The 15,717-nt window shown below is 36.0% G+C and overlaps 1 protein-coding gene and 1 long non-coding RNA gene across 3 annotated transcripts in view; one reads left to right on the forward strand and one right to left on the reverse strand.

The window, feature by feature from the left end:
* RIT2 (Ras like without CAAX 2) overlaps positions 1–15,717 on the forward strand; it is a 354,435-nt gene that overhangs the window by 301,987 nt on the left and 36,731 nt on the right. The window lies entirely within an intron of this gene.
* LOC115528469 lies at positions 8,525–11,426 on the reverse strand. 2 transcript variants are annotated; one of them, XR_004344305.1, is made up of 3 exons: positions 11,261–11,426; positions 10,990–11,071; positions 8,525–8,834 (listed from the first exon to the last, which is right to left on the reverse strand). It is a non-coding gene; the product is annotated as an uncharacterized LOC115528469 (long non-coding RNA). The 2 variants fall into 2 exon arrangements; XR_004344306.1 differs by having other exon boundaries at positions 10,978–11,071.

A 15,717-nucleotide genomic window follows, 5' to 3' on the forward strand; every position in this document is an offset into this window, starting at 1 on the left:
CTCCTTGAGATACTGTCTTTTGATTTTTTTTTTAATTTGGGTTTCTTGTCTGATTCTGGTTCCTCTTTATGTTACCAGTGTTCAGATCTTATTTTCTAACTGCACTCAATTGGTATGTGATCTCATTTAGTTTCATGACATTATTTAGCATCACTATACTTCAGTCTCCCAGTTCTCTAGGTAAGACTACTCCCTTAAATAAGAAGAGTCCAGATAACAAAGATGACTGGATTTTAAGAAGTGGGAATGGGCATAATGGAACTTGTGAGATCTGAGCTAGTTTTAAATGATGGAGTAGGTTCCTCGACTGAGAAGAAGGATATGTGTAATTTATGAGGAATGGTTAAAAATGCCTATGTTCTATCCATGGGGCCAAGAAGTAAAACAGTTCAGTTTATTTTTTTTCAACGTTTATTTATTTTTGGGACAGAGAGAGACAGAGCATGAACGGGGGAGGGGCAGAGAGAGAGGGAGACACAGAATCCGAAACAGGCTCCAGGCTCTGAGCCATCAGCCCAGAGCCTGACGCGGGGCTCGAACTCACGGACTGCGAGATCGAGACCTGGCTGAAGTCGGACGCTTAACCGACTGCGCCACCCAGGCGCCCCAAAACAGTTCAGTTTAAATGGAGAATAAATGCTGGGCAGGATGGAGAAAAAGACTTCGAAAATTTTATTAGGATCATTTTATGGATAAAATTAAAGTCAAGAGATAAAATTTTACATGTAGCTGCTCCCTTCTGTAACCTACCCATTTGAAGGAACCACTTATAATACCTCTGGTTGGCCTAAGAGTAAATTCAGTTCAAACAGTTCTAAGGAAGAGTTAGAAACTAATGAAAACATGAGCCTTAAAACACATATTCATTTTGAAGTCTCTAAGTAACAGTGAGGAGGCTCATGGGGAAGTAGTGTTTCCTCAACTTCCCCTGCTGTTTGGATAATCAACTATTAATTTAGAGAGGAAAATATGGTTAAGAAAACATGACTTTTACTAGAGTTTTGCACAGGAGGGCAGAAAGAGTAGAATTAGACCTTTCAATAAAAGCTGACATTAATAAAGCAATTTCATATATCTTATTACTAATAAGAAATGAATTTGGGGTTCAGTTTTTCACCCTTTTAACTATCTTTTAAGGTGATAAGCAAAATGACATTTATTTATTTTTAAAGGTTTTTATTAAGGTTTATTTATTTTGAGAGAAAGCATGCATGTGAGTTTGGGGAGGGGCAGAAGAGAGGAGAGAGAATCCCAAGCAGGCACAGCATTGCCAGCACAGAGCCCAACACAGGGCTGGATCTCATGAACCATGAGATCATGACCTGAGCCAAAGTGAAGAGTCAGATGCTTAACCAACTGAGCCACCCAAGTGTACCCAGAATTACACTTTAATAGAAAATATTAAATATCTCATTATGGCTCATAAACCCAAAGAATTTTAGAACTATTATCTGCCCTATTCGAGTTGCACATGACAATCTCTTTGAATCTTAATGGAAATAGAAAAATATTTCATTAAAAAAAAATCGAACAGTATGTTCAATAGTAAAACTCCCACAGAAAAATATATAAGACAAAGCAATGGAAAAATTCCCAATAAGAAATTGAAGACTTACAGTTTTGTTGATTACTTTTTCTAAAATTTTTTTTTAATGTTTATTTTTGAGAGAGACAGAGACAGAGTGCGAGTGGGTGAGGGGCAGAGAGAGAGGGAGACACAGAAGCAGAAGCAGGCTTCAGGCTCTGAGCTGTCAGCATAGAGCCCGATGCAGGGCTCGAACTCACGAGCTGTGAGATCATGACCTGAGCCAAATTCGGATGCTCAACCGACTAGCCACCCAGGTGCTCCATAGTTTTTCTTTTTGAAACTATAGTTCCCTAAGCAAGAAAATGTAGTGAGTGAAGCATTTTATCTGGTGACTCTAGTGAGGACTCAGGTCATTTATGTCACTCTATTCAGGCTCCTGGACTATCTGACAAATGGGTCTACTTTTTCTCATCTCAGAAAATACTGTCTTTGTTATAGAAATTATTATGTTTATAGCCAATACAAAATCAAGTGAGGAATCTGTAGAGCCATCTCATCAGGCTAGTCGAAGTAGTGACAAAGAAGCTGTTTTTCCAAGATGTAGAGATTTATTGAGCATTGGGGTTTTGCTTTTGTTTTTTCATCTTAAACACTGTTTAAAACCACACACCCCTTTTACTCACATAGATAGTTCTCCTTAACCCCACTCCCAAAATATTTATCTTTGCATATATAGTTAGAATGTGTGACTATCAACTATCAATATATGTACACTCTTCATTATATTCTCTTTCCCTTGTTTGCTGTTCTGCTTCCCTTTTGAAAGCTGTCCGCTCTTGTGCAAATGTAAATTCTCCCTCCTGTCAGAGTGCTACGTTACATAAATAATCTTGAAATAAGAAAACAGGGGTACCTGATCAGCTCTATCAGTTAAGCATCAGACTCTTGGTTTCAGCGCTGGTCATAATCTTACACTTTTGTGAGTTTGAGCCCCGAGTGAGGCTCTGTGCTGAAGTGCAGAGCCTGCTTGGAATTCTCTCTCTCCCTCCCTCTCTGCCCCTTCCCCACTCTCTCTCAAAACAAATAAATAAAAAATAAATAACAGGGGAAAAAGAAAACAAAAGTACTTTTAAAAAATATATTTATAATACTCCATGAATTTCCAAAACTGCTATGAAGAGCTTAGTGGCCATAATTTGATAGTTGAGAGTCAAAGTGGTTGCACAGAAGAGTGGGCTACAGTCAGGATAATAGTTATTTTCTACTTGTCACTTTATGAATCTGTACTTGATCCTGAGTTGGTAGCTCAGAGTGATTATCAGGTGACAAATAGAAAGCAAACACTCGGGGAACCACTGCTACTAGAGACCTTATAAATAGCATTTTGGGGGTTAAGAAGTGGAGATAATTAATTATTTTCTGAAAGTATAACATTGCAATTGCACTGCTATTGGCTATGGAAAACATATTTTGGCCAAGGTAGTGGCATTCATGTGTCTCTGTCTCTGTCTCTCTCTCTTTCTCTTTCAAATATAAAACTTTAATCAGTGGATCTCAAAGTGTGGTACCTTCACCACCGGGGGAATCCCCCAAGACCTATTCAGAAAACCCTTAATGTCAAAATTCTTTTTATAATAATACTAAAACAGTATTCTCATTTTCTCAATGTGCTGACATTTACACTGATAGTACTAAAATTATAGATAAAACTGCAGGTGCCTTAGGACAAGTCAATGTGGTGGTACCAAATTATACTACCAATTTTTTTAAATTCTTCATTCGCCTCACACTTACAGTAAACATATGCCAGTTTCATTTAAGAATGTCTTTGATGAATTAGTAGAAATTTCACTAAATTTCTACCCTCAGAAAATATCTCTGTAATATTCTGTATGAGAAAATGGTAGGTGCACATAAAGTTCTTCTGTCTCATAGTGATGTTAGATGGTTATCTCCAGGAATATCATTTGGGCAATCCAGTGGCATGCTAAATTAGCCCCTCTGTTCATAGAAAACCACTTTTTTATTTGCAATAATGATTATCTGACAAAAGATTTAGACTTAGGTATTAGGCAGATATTTTCCCAAAAGTTGAATGAATGAGCTTATTACTTTAAGGAGAACAAATGATGGCATTATCAAACTTTCAAATAAAAATTAGTATTTTGGAAAATATATGCCACGTGAACCAGGATAGCTTTGCAATACTTCAAAACTTTTCTAATTAAATTAGTGGCAATGTCAATGAGTCTGAGATTTTGACATCTTTTGATGAAATGTGTCAACATTTAGAAATTCAGCTTAGGTCAGTAAACCAATGTTTTCTGAATGAAACTTGCAGGATTTCTCAAAAACAACTTACAAACAAAGACTCATTCAAAATTTAAGATTGACTGGGGTGCCTGGGTGGCTCAGTTGGTTAAGCATCCAACTTCAGCTCAGGTCATGATCTCGCAGTTCATGAGTTCGAGTCCCGCGTTGGGCTCTGTGCTGACAGCTCAGAGCCTGAAGCCTGCTTCAGATTCTGTGTCTCCCTCTCTCTCTGCCCCTCCCCTGCTTGTACTCTGTCTCTTTCCCTCCCATTAAAAGAAAAATTCAAGATTGACATGGATTTTAAATGTAATAAGTTTAAAGAGTTTACTGATGTGGTCTCAAATTTCCACATTGCAACTAACTTTTAGGAAACTACTCCTTGCCAAGTTCTGGTGTAGTATCAAAAGGGAACATGCACAATTATCTGGAAAATAAAAATACTTTCTTTTCTCCAACTACAAATCTGTGTAATCCCAGATTTTCATATACTTTAACCAAATAACATATTGGCAAATATGGAATTAAGAAGCTGTATCAGTGAGGTTGTAGCTGCCATTTGAAAGCTGGAGAACCAGGGAAGCAGGTAGTATAATCCAGTTTGAGTCCGAAGGCCTGAGAACCAGGGGATCCTGTGGTGCAAGTCACAGTCTAATGTCTGAGGGCAGAAGATAGATGTCCCAGCTCAAGCACAAATAACGACATCACCCTTCCTCTTCCTTTTTGTTCTATTCAGTTTCCCAAGGGATTGGATTGGATGGAACCCATTGTTGGGGTGAGAGTGGATCCTCTTCAACTCAGTGGACTGATTTAAATGCTAGTCTTTTCCATAAACACCCTCACAGACATATCCAGAAATAATGTGTTACCACACATTCCTTAGCCCAGTTGACACATAAAATTAGCCATAGGAGAAGCAGAAATGAAAACTTAGCTTTTATTAAGCCACATGGATTTTCAAAAACATAAAACAATTTTACTTTTCTCACCAAATATTCTGTAAATTATTTTGTTTCATAAAAGTTCTTTCTGTTAACATAATTTTTAAAATGTATTAAGATTTTAAAGTGTGTTTTAATTTATAATATGGAAATATTAGTATATAACCCATATTAACAAAAGATCTGCAGGAATTTTAATATTTTTTAAGACTGGGGACCTGATCCTTATCTTAAACCACTCACAAAAATTAACTCAGAATAAAGACTTAAATATAACACCTGAAAATGTAATAAAACTCCTTGAAGAAAACAGAAAAAATGCTCATTGACATTGATCATGGCAATAATTCCTTAGATGAAACACCCACAAAAGTACAGGCAACACAGGCTACAATGAACATATTCCTCCTATCTGGCAATTTCATTTCGACCTTTGGAACTCCAGTCTTCCTACTGATAATTTTCATGATCTCTCAGGTTTCATTCTTTGAAACTCTATGTCCTAGTATGATGGTAAGAGGTATATGAGCACTGAACAAGATGGAGGTAAAACAATACAGGGTCATAGGGAAGTTCTCTGGAGTGGTAAGAGTGGATCTGGAGGAAAAAAAAAAAGGCAAGTCTGATGGAAAAAAAAGTGATAGGCTTTTCAGGTTTACACAGTCATAATACTGAGAATTTTTGTAAGAATGTTTGAGTGAAAATGAGGAGCTCTATCTCACTAGAGGGAAGAGTTCACACAAGAGACCAGTGATAGAGGTGCCTTGGTGGCTCTGTCAGTTAAGCATCTGACTTTGGTTCAGGTCATGATCTCACAGTTTGTGAATTAGAGCCCCGCATCAGGCTCTGGACTGACAGTATATAGCCTGCTTGAGATTCTCTCTCTCTCGGCTTGTCCACCACTTGCACTTTGTCTCCCTCTCAAAATAAATAAACTTAAAAAAACAAAGCAAAACCAAAAAACCATGACTAGTGATAATTACCACCAGACCTGAAATGAGATGATCATCAGTCCTGAGACTTAGAACTTTGTCTATCTAATTGCCAGACATGTGCTCCCAAACTGCTGTGTGAACTTTAATGTGGCACTGCATTACAAAGACAAGCACATTTAAATAAACATCCATTTACATTTTAATATCTGTATGTTTTGATAATTGTGTATGTATTTTAATGAGTGAATTTTATTTAAATTTCCATTAGTGACAAATATACCAACTAGTTATAAAGTTATAATTGTAGTAATATAAAATTCTTCTATGAATATAATTACATCTGAAATAGTCAATTTTTAAATGCCTCAAGTAAATAATAGTACATATGAAAGGCAGATATCTAATTAAACAATTTTGATCAGAAAATTCTTCTTATTTCAAAGGTCATACATGATCAGAATAAATTCAGATCCTTTGTGTACCAGAAAACTAAAACTTACACTAGTAGGGATCAAGCAAATATCAAACAAAAAGTCCTAACAGATAACATAATTGTTAATGTATTGCCAGTCAGTTTCCCAATCATTGACCTCTTTTTTTTTTTAATCTCCGTATGCCACAGATTTTGGCCGCTCATCTCTCTTTTTCATCTTTTAAAAATCTGCTACAAATTACTATTCCACTAATCTAGTTCTGAAATGATTTATTTTCATCCATAGTACATTAAATTTAAACAAGGCGTTTTAAATGCTTACCCAAGGGTGAGCTGAATATAGATTTGGAACACTTGGGTTCTCATTTTAGCTGCATTGCTTTGGGCAAATTATCCGGGCATCTGTATTCTTTGATGATAATTGTGATTCCTTATAATTCTAAAATGTATACAAAATGCAAAATGTGCTAGACACAATACCAGGTGTTCTACATGCCATCTCATTTAGTTAATTATCCAACAGTTCTGTAACTGTAGATACAGATAGCACGATTTTAGAAGTAAAATGGCTGATGCTCAAGGAAGGTAAGTTTTGCATATGTTCAGATGTGAAACTATTCCCTGTAAAAGGAATTGCCTTATGGTTGAGCTCTTCAATTGAATCAAAATTTGGAGTATTTTCTCAAATTATCTGAATTTACACAATAAAATGGCTTATGAAGAAGATACCTAGCTTGAAAAACCTCAGTCACAGCTAATATTAAACCTTTACAGAAATAGAATTGGAGGAAAAAAAATACTTAATGATACTTAATGCCAAAAATTTGAATATGGATTTAATAATGATTCCTGGGGATATAATCTCACAACTCCAAATAATGGGGATGAGTATAAGCAAGACTTCTGAAGATCATTTAGAAAATCAATCCGGTGATTCATTAGGATCCCTGTTATTCCTACAAAACAAATGGAAAAACAACAACAACAGAACTGTGCCAAAGCTTTGGAAATGAAATTTGAGACTTTAAGTAAAATTTTTCCACTGAAGCCTTTTTCAGAAATTTGAAAAGTGCAGTGTCTCAATCATATCTGGAAAACAGTATTTGATGGCCTTACCAATGATTCTATTTATAAGACATTGATGTCAAGATGATTATGAAGAGTTTAAATACATATTTTATAAAATAGGAGAAGAGAATGCTTTAAGTACATTACTTTATTTAATAAATCCTTTTGAATCTATTACTAAATTTGAAATTAAATGTTATAAGCAAATATATAATTAAGTTTACAAATTTAAAATTTCTTCTGGATTCTCTCATTTGGACCTTGGAAACTCCCTTGTATTTGATCAGTTATAGATACTTGCTAATGATACATGGCTAGGAAATTACAGACAAGGGATTCAAGCATAGGTATGCTGGAATTCAAAGCACATTGTGTTCAATAAATCCTGTTGTTAAAATTTTGTATAACATCCTCTGACTAGTAGGATATTTCAGAGGAGATTACTGGTTACTGAGGTATTTGAGAGAGTCTTAATGACAGATGTAAGATTTGAATGAGTATTAAAGGATAATTAGGATTTTTATTAACAGAAGAAACATTGTAGTCACAGTGAATATCAAGAATAGTCATTGCATTTTTAAAAAAATTCTCTGTTTTGGTTGACTAATAATAATATCATTATTACTACCACTCAAAATGCCTGAAGTTTATTGAGAATTTAGTCAAGCGCCATGAATAGCATATTGGAAAATGGTCTCATTCAATTCATATAACATCGCTGAGGGTTGCTGTTGTTCTTATTCTAACAAAGAGAAAATTGAGGCTAAGGGGAGAGTAAGTAATTTGCCTGATAGCATAAAGAAAATCACAGAACAGTGGTCCAATCACCAAACAGTGGTCCAAATCTAAATCCATTACCTGAGTTCATAAACCATCATTCTCTGTTGCCTTAATTTTTAAAGTTGAAATACAAAAAAGTCTAGAGGAAGAGATTAGTGAAGATGAGAATTGTCAAGGAAGGGTTAATTCTGGGACTATATTTTGAGTTTGGCCCTAAAAGACTTAGATATACACTGGATAATTTAAATATGCAAAAGGGGGTATGGGAAGATATGACAATGTGAATAAAAGGGTGTAACTATAATGCCCTGTGTATGTACAACCACATTTATTCTAACTGGCCAAAAAGGAAAACATGGCTTTGCCATTGTTAATTCTTTGGAATTTTCTTCCACTGAAAGCTTTCCTTCAACAACTAGGAATACCTGGGTGTTGAGTTATGATTGACAAAAGATTCGAGGAACAAATTTTCATAATATATTACCCAAAAGGGAGTAATAAATAACCTTACCCTAACTGAATTGCCACCTTCCATTGAATGTCAAGTTATAATCTGGTTCTTTTGTCTCTGTCCACTAAATGTTCACACATAACTGTTTTCAATGAGAAATCCACATTGACAGGTACAGTGTTATGTTTTGTGAGACGTGCCTGATATTTAAGAAAAACCCAGGGAAAAATTATTGAGGGCTCTCTTCTCCCTCTTTGGACTCACTCTTCTCCTCCACTTGCCCATGGAAGGCCTTAAGAAGAATGAAATAGTGTTTAATGTAACTAAGAACACTTACATTTCACATGCAGGCCTCACTCAGGCTGTGTACACTCAGGCTGTTCAGCCTCTGCAAAATTAAAAAATAATAATAAATAAAAAATCAACATTTTTGCTTCAACTAGCAAAAGTTTTGTTTTGTCATTTCAGTTGGGAAAATCATAAAATTTTTGTTACTCTTGAAGTTAGTGTTCGGGAGTGCATTTAAAATTCCACAAGCCAACTATAATTTGGACCAATTCCATGTAAAAACCCTCATTTCCTTCTACTTCTCTTGACATCCCTGTATTGCTGCCTCCATACCTTGACTCCTAGAATTTTTCTTGCTCTAATTTCTTCCTCGCCAGTCTCTGCCAATCCATTTTTGCCCATTCATTAATGCCCAGCTCAGGTTGCATTTCATTCAGGAAGCCTTCCCTAGCCACAGCAGCCCTCACTATCTTCACATGCCTCTTAATTTCTTGAGTATTTTGAGTGATATGTATACATGTAACACAATTCCACTTCTGGTGTTAGAATCTGCATAAGCATTTGTTTGGTAAAGCACTAATATTTGGAACCAAAGGAATGGGACTTACATGCATTTCAAATACAAGTATCTATAGACTCTCTAAGTGCCAACCATGTTCCTGGAATCATCTAGCTGTTCCACTAATTGATGATTGATCATGTACAATGATACCCACTGTGACTGCCCAGTTTCTCACCTTCTGTTAGTAGCTCCTTAGGATCATTCACTTTCCAGCCTCTGTAGAAATGATCTTCCTTATTCTGTGTCTATCTTTGACACTTTTTCCAGGAGAAGATATGATTCTACTTCCCCTAGGCCCTACATTTAAGGCTCTCTGTCTTGTCACTAGATTCTCCTGGGGGTCATTTTGTGCTTGGGCTTAAAATCACTAGACCTTACCGACTTTTTAGTTTCCTGACACACCCTATAAGCATTGACCTCCAGAAATCTTATTCTCAAAACATTCATTTTATAGCTTGTATGGTGTTTTGTATGCTATTCTTTTTTTTTAATCTGAATTGTCTTACATTTATTCAACACCATTTGTCTTTTATTACATACATGTATCATCTATCTACCTACCTACCTATGAATTGTCTTGTTATCCAGGCAGCCAAATATATGAAGGGATAAGAAATTATATAGCAGGGGGTTCCTGGGTGGTTCAGTTGGTTAAGTATCTGAGTTCAGCTCATGTCATGATCTCACAGTTTGTGAGTTTGAGCCCCGCATCAGGCTTTATGCTGATGGCTCTGAGCCTGGAGCCTGCTTTGAATTCTGTCTCCCTATCTCTCTGCCCCTTCCTTGCTCACACTTTTTCTCTCTCTCTCAAAAATAAACAAACATTAATTTTAAATTTTTTTTTTCAACGTTTTTTTTTTATTTTATTTTTGGGACAGAGAGAGACAGAGCATGAACGGGGGAGGGGCAGAGAGAGAGGGAGACACAGAATCGGAAACAGGCTCCAGGCTCCGAGCCATCAGCCCAGAGCCTGATGCGGGGCTCGAACTCACGGACCGCGAGATCGTGACCTGGCTGAAGTCGGACGCTTAACCGACTGCGCCACCCAGGCGCCCCGCAAACATTAATTTTAAAAAAAGATTATATAGGATAAATATCTACATTAAAAAGATGGATCATCTGGCTTCTTGTTTGGCATAACAATTTAGTTCAAGGAAGCTGGGTACCATATCATGTAACTGGGATACATGGGTACCATATCATGTAACTTATAACTGGGAGCATATTAGGTGCTCAATAAATTTGTACTCAATAATACATAAGCAGTAATTCTTCACTGTTAATGCTAATAATATATAGGAGCAAGAGAATTTTTGAGCAGCCCAACTTAATGTCTGTTGAATCAATGGTTAAGCAGTTGTCTTCCAGACTTCTAGGGTTGATCCAATACATTGTATCCAGGTAAAATCAATATTGTACATACAAAAAAAACTGCACACTTTGCTTATGCTTTGAAAGATATTGAACAGTTCAGCTTTTCTGAAAAGTGAAGCTAACACTTAATGTATTTATGAGGTGTTATTAATATTTTATTCAAAATTACAAAATAAAAACATACTCAGTGGTAAAAATAGGCCAGGAAAGAACAGTACAAAAAACAAGAAAATTCCCTATTGCCCCACAACTAAAAGTCAAGCAGCAGAAGCCTGTCATTTCTATCTTGGTCCTGTCAGACACTTACTTACAACTGTACCTGAATGGTTTCATTTAAGTTTGCATGTCTCTTCTTGTCCTTGCTTGTCCTACAGGATGTGTGTTAACAAGCATGCAAATAACTGAAAAGCAAAGAGCAAGAGAGGGGTGAGTCAAGAGAACAGAAATTCCTCCTACATCAGAACTAGCTCATATGCCCTAGTACATTTTCACACACAACTATCAATATTTATCAATAACCCAGGTCAATTCTACCAGTCTTCTGCCTGCAAATCACAAGAAATATAGTGACAGATGTGTGGAGCACAGACCTGACCTTCAGAATAGCTGTCATGGGGGCTCTCAGGGAGAGATCCAAGAAGCTGCTATGGGCAGGTAGCCAGGCAGAGTAAACAATCAGGAAGGGTTCCCAGCTCCAAGACTTTCTCCCTGTTGCTTTCAGTGGAGAGAAGGCACAAATTCCCATCTGTCTTTCTCAGTATTATGAAGAAAAACATTCACGAGAGATGATGCTTCTGATCCAAAAGTATAGATATTTAAGCAGCCTTTAAAAACACAGATTTGTGTTCTTTTAGAATGCAGAAACTGGAAGGTGTAACAGGAAATTACAATTTACAGAGTTTATGTTGATTATCCCCACATACCAGAATGCAGAACATTGGAGAAATGTCAGAAGTCAGCTAAGTTTTTCCCATTTTCTCAGAGTGGACATTCATTTCTTTTTATATTTATTTATTTTCCATGTATTTGTTTGGTTTTGGTTTGAAAGCATTTTCATAGACTTGAATGAAGTAAGCAGTAGGGAATAGTGCTTGGATGTTCACTGTAGGCCAGCCGTTTGTGTGGCGATACTTATGATCAAGATGTTTACTATCTTAGTGCCTTAGTTTCCTCCAATGTAAAATAAGGATGAAAATAGTACCACCTAATGTTGTAAGAATCTAATGAGTTAGTATAGATAAAGCATTTTAGAACATAACACCTGCCACATTGTAAGTGCTCAATAATTACTGGCTATTTTTAAGTCTCATAACATAGTTAAATCAGCTATTTTCCCTATTTTATCAACAAAGAAGCACAGATATTATCAAGTAACCTGAGTAAGGTTAAAGAGTAGTCAATGGCAAAGTCAGAGATGCTCTTTGCAGAATATTACTTTTGGGTTCACATAGGTGTTAATTAATGATTTTATTTGTAGAAGAATTTCAAATCACATTGACTTCTTTCACAGAACTTCTATTGCTCTTACTTTTTCATTAATTCTTTTGTGTATTTAAAAAAATTTTTTTAATGTTTATTTTTGAGAGAGACAGAGACAGAATGCCAGTGGGTTAGGGGCAGAGAGAGGGAGACACAGAATTAGAAGTGGGTGCAAGGCTCTGAGCTGTCAGCACAGAGACCGACACAGGGCTCGAACTCACGAGCTGTGAGATCATGACCTGAGCCAAAGTCGGACTCTCAACCGACTGAGCCAGCCAGGCACTCCTCTTTTGTGTATTTTTATTTCTATTTATTAAGCAGATTATAAACTCTGTAGAATGGGGTAATAGTATTTATATTTCTTCCACATCTTTCTCAGCCCCTGCTATAATACTATAAAAGAAGAATTGCCCTGGATGCTTGTTAAAAATGGAAAGACTATCCAAGACTATTGCAATAGAGGTCAAGACATTGCATGCAATAATGGAGAGAGACTGAACTCAATTCCCTGGAAACAAGAGGTGGGAGGATTTTTAAACACTGTGGTGAGGTAATGGGGAGAAAAACACAACCTGGAGGTTAGTGGAAGGAATTTGTTCAGTGTGGGTAGGCCATCTGTGTTTCCTAATTGTCTAGGAAGTTAGGTTCCTACCCTTCCACTGAGATGGGAGACAGTGCTCCTATCTTTTTTAGTGATTACATCTCAAAAGATGGCTCCCAGGACCCAAAGGAAAACATTCCTGAGTTGTAGAAGATTTCCATCTCAAAGAGGTAGAGAATGAATTTACAATTGCAAATTTTCAAATGTAAATGTTCTAATGCTTTATTATTCTTTAATTTGTTCCTTGTAATCCAAAAAGATCTTAGTCAAACTTATTTTTACAATGCATATGGGTTGTGTTAATATTTTTTTGTCAGGGAGGGAGTTACGTGGAGAAGTCAAATGAATCAGTCAGTGAGTTTAATGAATCACAAATAATCTCTTGTCCTGGGCAAAATTTTTTTTCAGTGCTATGATTTACAGGCAGTCAAATATATTGCCTCTTTGTGTGTATGTGCTGTCTTTGCCCATTTTCTGGTGGAAGTGTTCAAAATCTTTAAGATGCTCTAAAAATAATTAAGGAAAATACATGAAATAAGAAATTGGCTATTCAGATTTAGACATTTGGGATGTTTACAAAGTGGAAACAGTAGCATCTAGGACTCAAGGGAAAGGTATACAGACATCAAATGGAAGATAATAAAGTCCGTAATGGTGACTGGAGAGTCACTGACATGGTGTGATAAGGGAAGCCCTGTAACAGAATGTAAAAATGTGAGGTTAACTCTGTGTATGTGTATTGTCATTTTTACTTCAAAATATACTTAAAGTGTTCACCAGGAAAATATTTTGGTCTTTCTTAACTGTCATTTTTAACCTGTGTCAGTATATTTTAGAAAAGGTCCCTGTGAAAAGTCCAGTAGATACTTGTATATAATCATTACTGATCACATGTTAGGATATTTTACAGGGTATCTAAATGAAAAGGAGAGGAGAAATGACTGTCAGTGAGATTTCCAAGGGTTAACTAAAATTATCTGTTCTCTTAATTGACAGAAACTCACCATCTGGAGCTGCCATATTTTCTGTAAAGAATTTTTTTTTTAATTTTGGTGACACTATAAGAGAGAAAATGAGCATATAATTCCTATTCTGACTGCTGAAGGGAGCAGTCTAGACCTAATTAACTAAGGGGTTAATGATAGTATTTTAGAATATGTGTATACATCATCCCTCTCTGTGCCTTTGCTCTTAAAAGCACAGCAGCCAACCACAGACAACATGAGAACTTTGAATAGCAAAGTTCCTAATGGTAGCTTGTAGGATGGACCAAAAAGTTTCCTGAAAGTCAATTTGCAAATAAAGTTCAATAAGGGAAACAGTACAGTTGGAGTTAGAACAGTGTACTGGCAATCACTTTATAAAATATATTTTGCATATCTATAATTATTTTGTACTTAAGGGTTATATAGTTTATGCTTCCTGCAATAGTTAATGCCTATAATTTTAATGCTTGATTACTACACTAGAATTCGTATTATTTCTATTGTCTAGCTTTCTATGCCTGTAATGAAATTAATCTTACAGTGTTCACATGATAACCAGACACTCCTTCTGGCAAGGATATGATTTTAGGAGAAGGTAGCCAGCCTCCTTAATGGGGTAAACTGTGAAAATTCAATTTTTGTTAATATTACATTCCACAGATAGAATAAGATGACAGAATAAGGCTTTGTTTCTAAAATTTCCAACAAATCAGAAATGATGGATGACCTCTACTTAATGATAAAATGAATATTACCAATGAATTCCATCATTTTGAATCCCAAGCTTAGTTCTCAATCTATCTTACTTGACCTATAAGCAACATGTGCCACTGGTCTTTTTTTTCCCCTTGAATTTTGAAGCATCCCTCATTTGGCTTCCAGGTTTCCACATTCCCCAGGTTATCTTATTATTTTATTGGCCACTGCTTCTAAGTCTCCTCTACTGGTTCTCTTCCTTTACCTGCTATGCAAATGTGGAAAGTGCCAGGGATTTATTTACACTCAAACAAACACTCAGGACCATGGCTTAAATACTATCTACATACCTTTGAACCCTAAATTTATATCTCCAGGCTGATTTTTCGTTACTTTGAAAACTAGATGTATATTTTCAACTGCCAGACTGACATCTCTTCTTCTCCATTGGAATAATTAATAAGGCATCTCAAACTTAAAGATTTATGAACATTCTTAATTTCCTTACCCCTGAAATTTTTCCTACCATGCTCTTTTCATTTCAGTAAATAATACTGAATGAATAGTACACTGTTCACCCCAATTGACCAGGCCACAAACCTAGGAGCGATCCCTAATTTTTCTTTAAGCACACTTGCAATCTGGGGGCAATACCTTCAAAGTCAAATACGGCCATTTCTCACCACATTTTCTACCATCATCCTGAACCGCTACCATATATTTTCAAAACACTTTACTATATTCCTACCTTCCTTTTTTTCTACTGTAGACTCCCTGTGGTCTATTCACATACATATTGATCTTTCTGAAAATGTAACTCTGGGAATGTCACTTCCCTTCTTAGTCTCCCCGTGACTTCTCATTACACTTAACTCCTGCATAGGACTTAATGTATGCTTTTTTTTTCCTTCTGTAATCAATAATTGACATAATTGCAATATGGGGTCAAAATCCTTAGATTTGAATCTAGACTCTATTTTGGAACTTTAAATTACTAATCATTTGAGCTTTCAATGTCTTTATCTCTAAATGGGCATGGTAATAGTACTTCCTTGTAAGGTTTTTAGTTTTGAGAATTAAATAAGGTATTTGATAAGAATCACTTAAAACTGGCATTTTCTACTTTTCTTGTATAATTTTTAAGAAACACAGAGAATGAGTTTGTAGTACATACTCAACATTAAAGATTATCATGATGTTGATATTTCCTCCACGGAACCACTGAGTTTCATGAAGACAAAGAGTGGGTTTATCTTGTATATCCCATATCCAGAGACAATTTTGG

Source organism: Lynx canadensis, chromosome D3, assembly GCF_007474595.2.
Source record: "Lynx canadensis isolate LIC74 chromosome D3, mLynCan4.pri.v2, whole genome shotgun sequence".
NCBI classification, from domain to species: Eukaryota; Metazoa; Chordata; class Mammalia; order Carnivora; family Felidae; genus Lynx; species Lynx canadensis.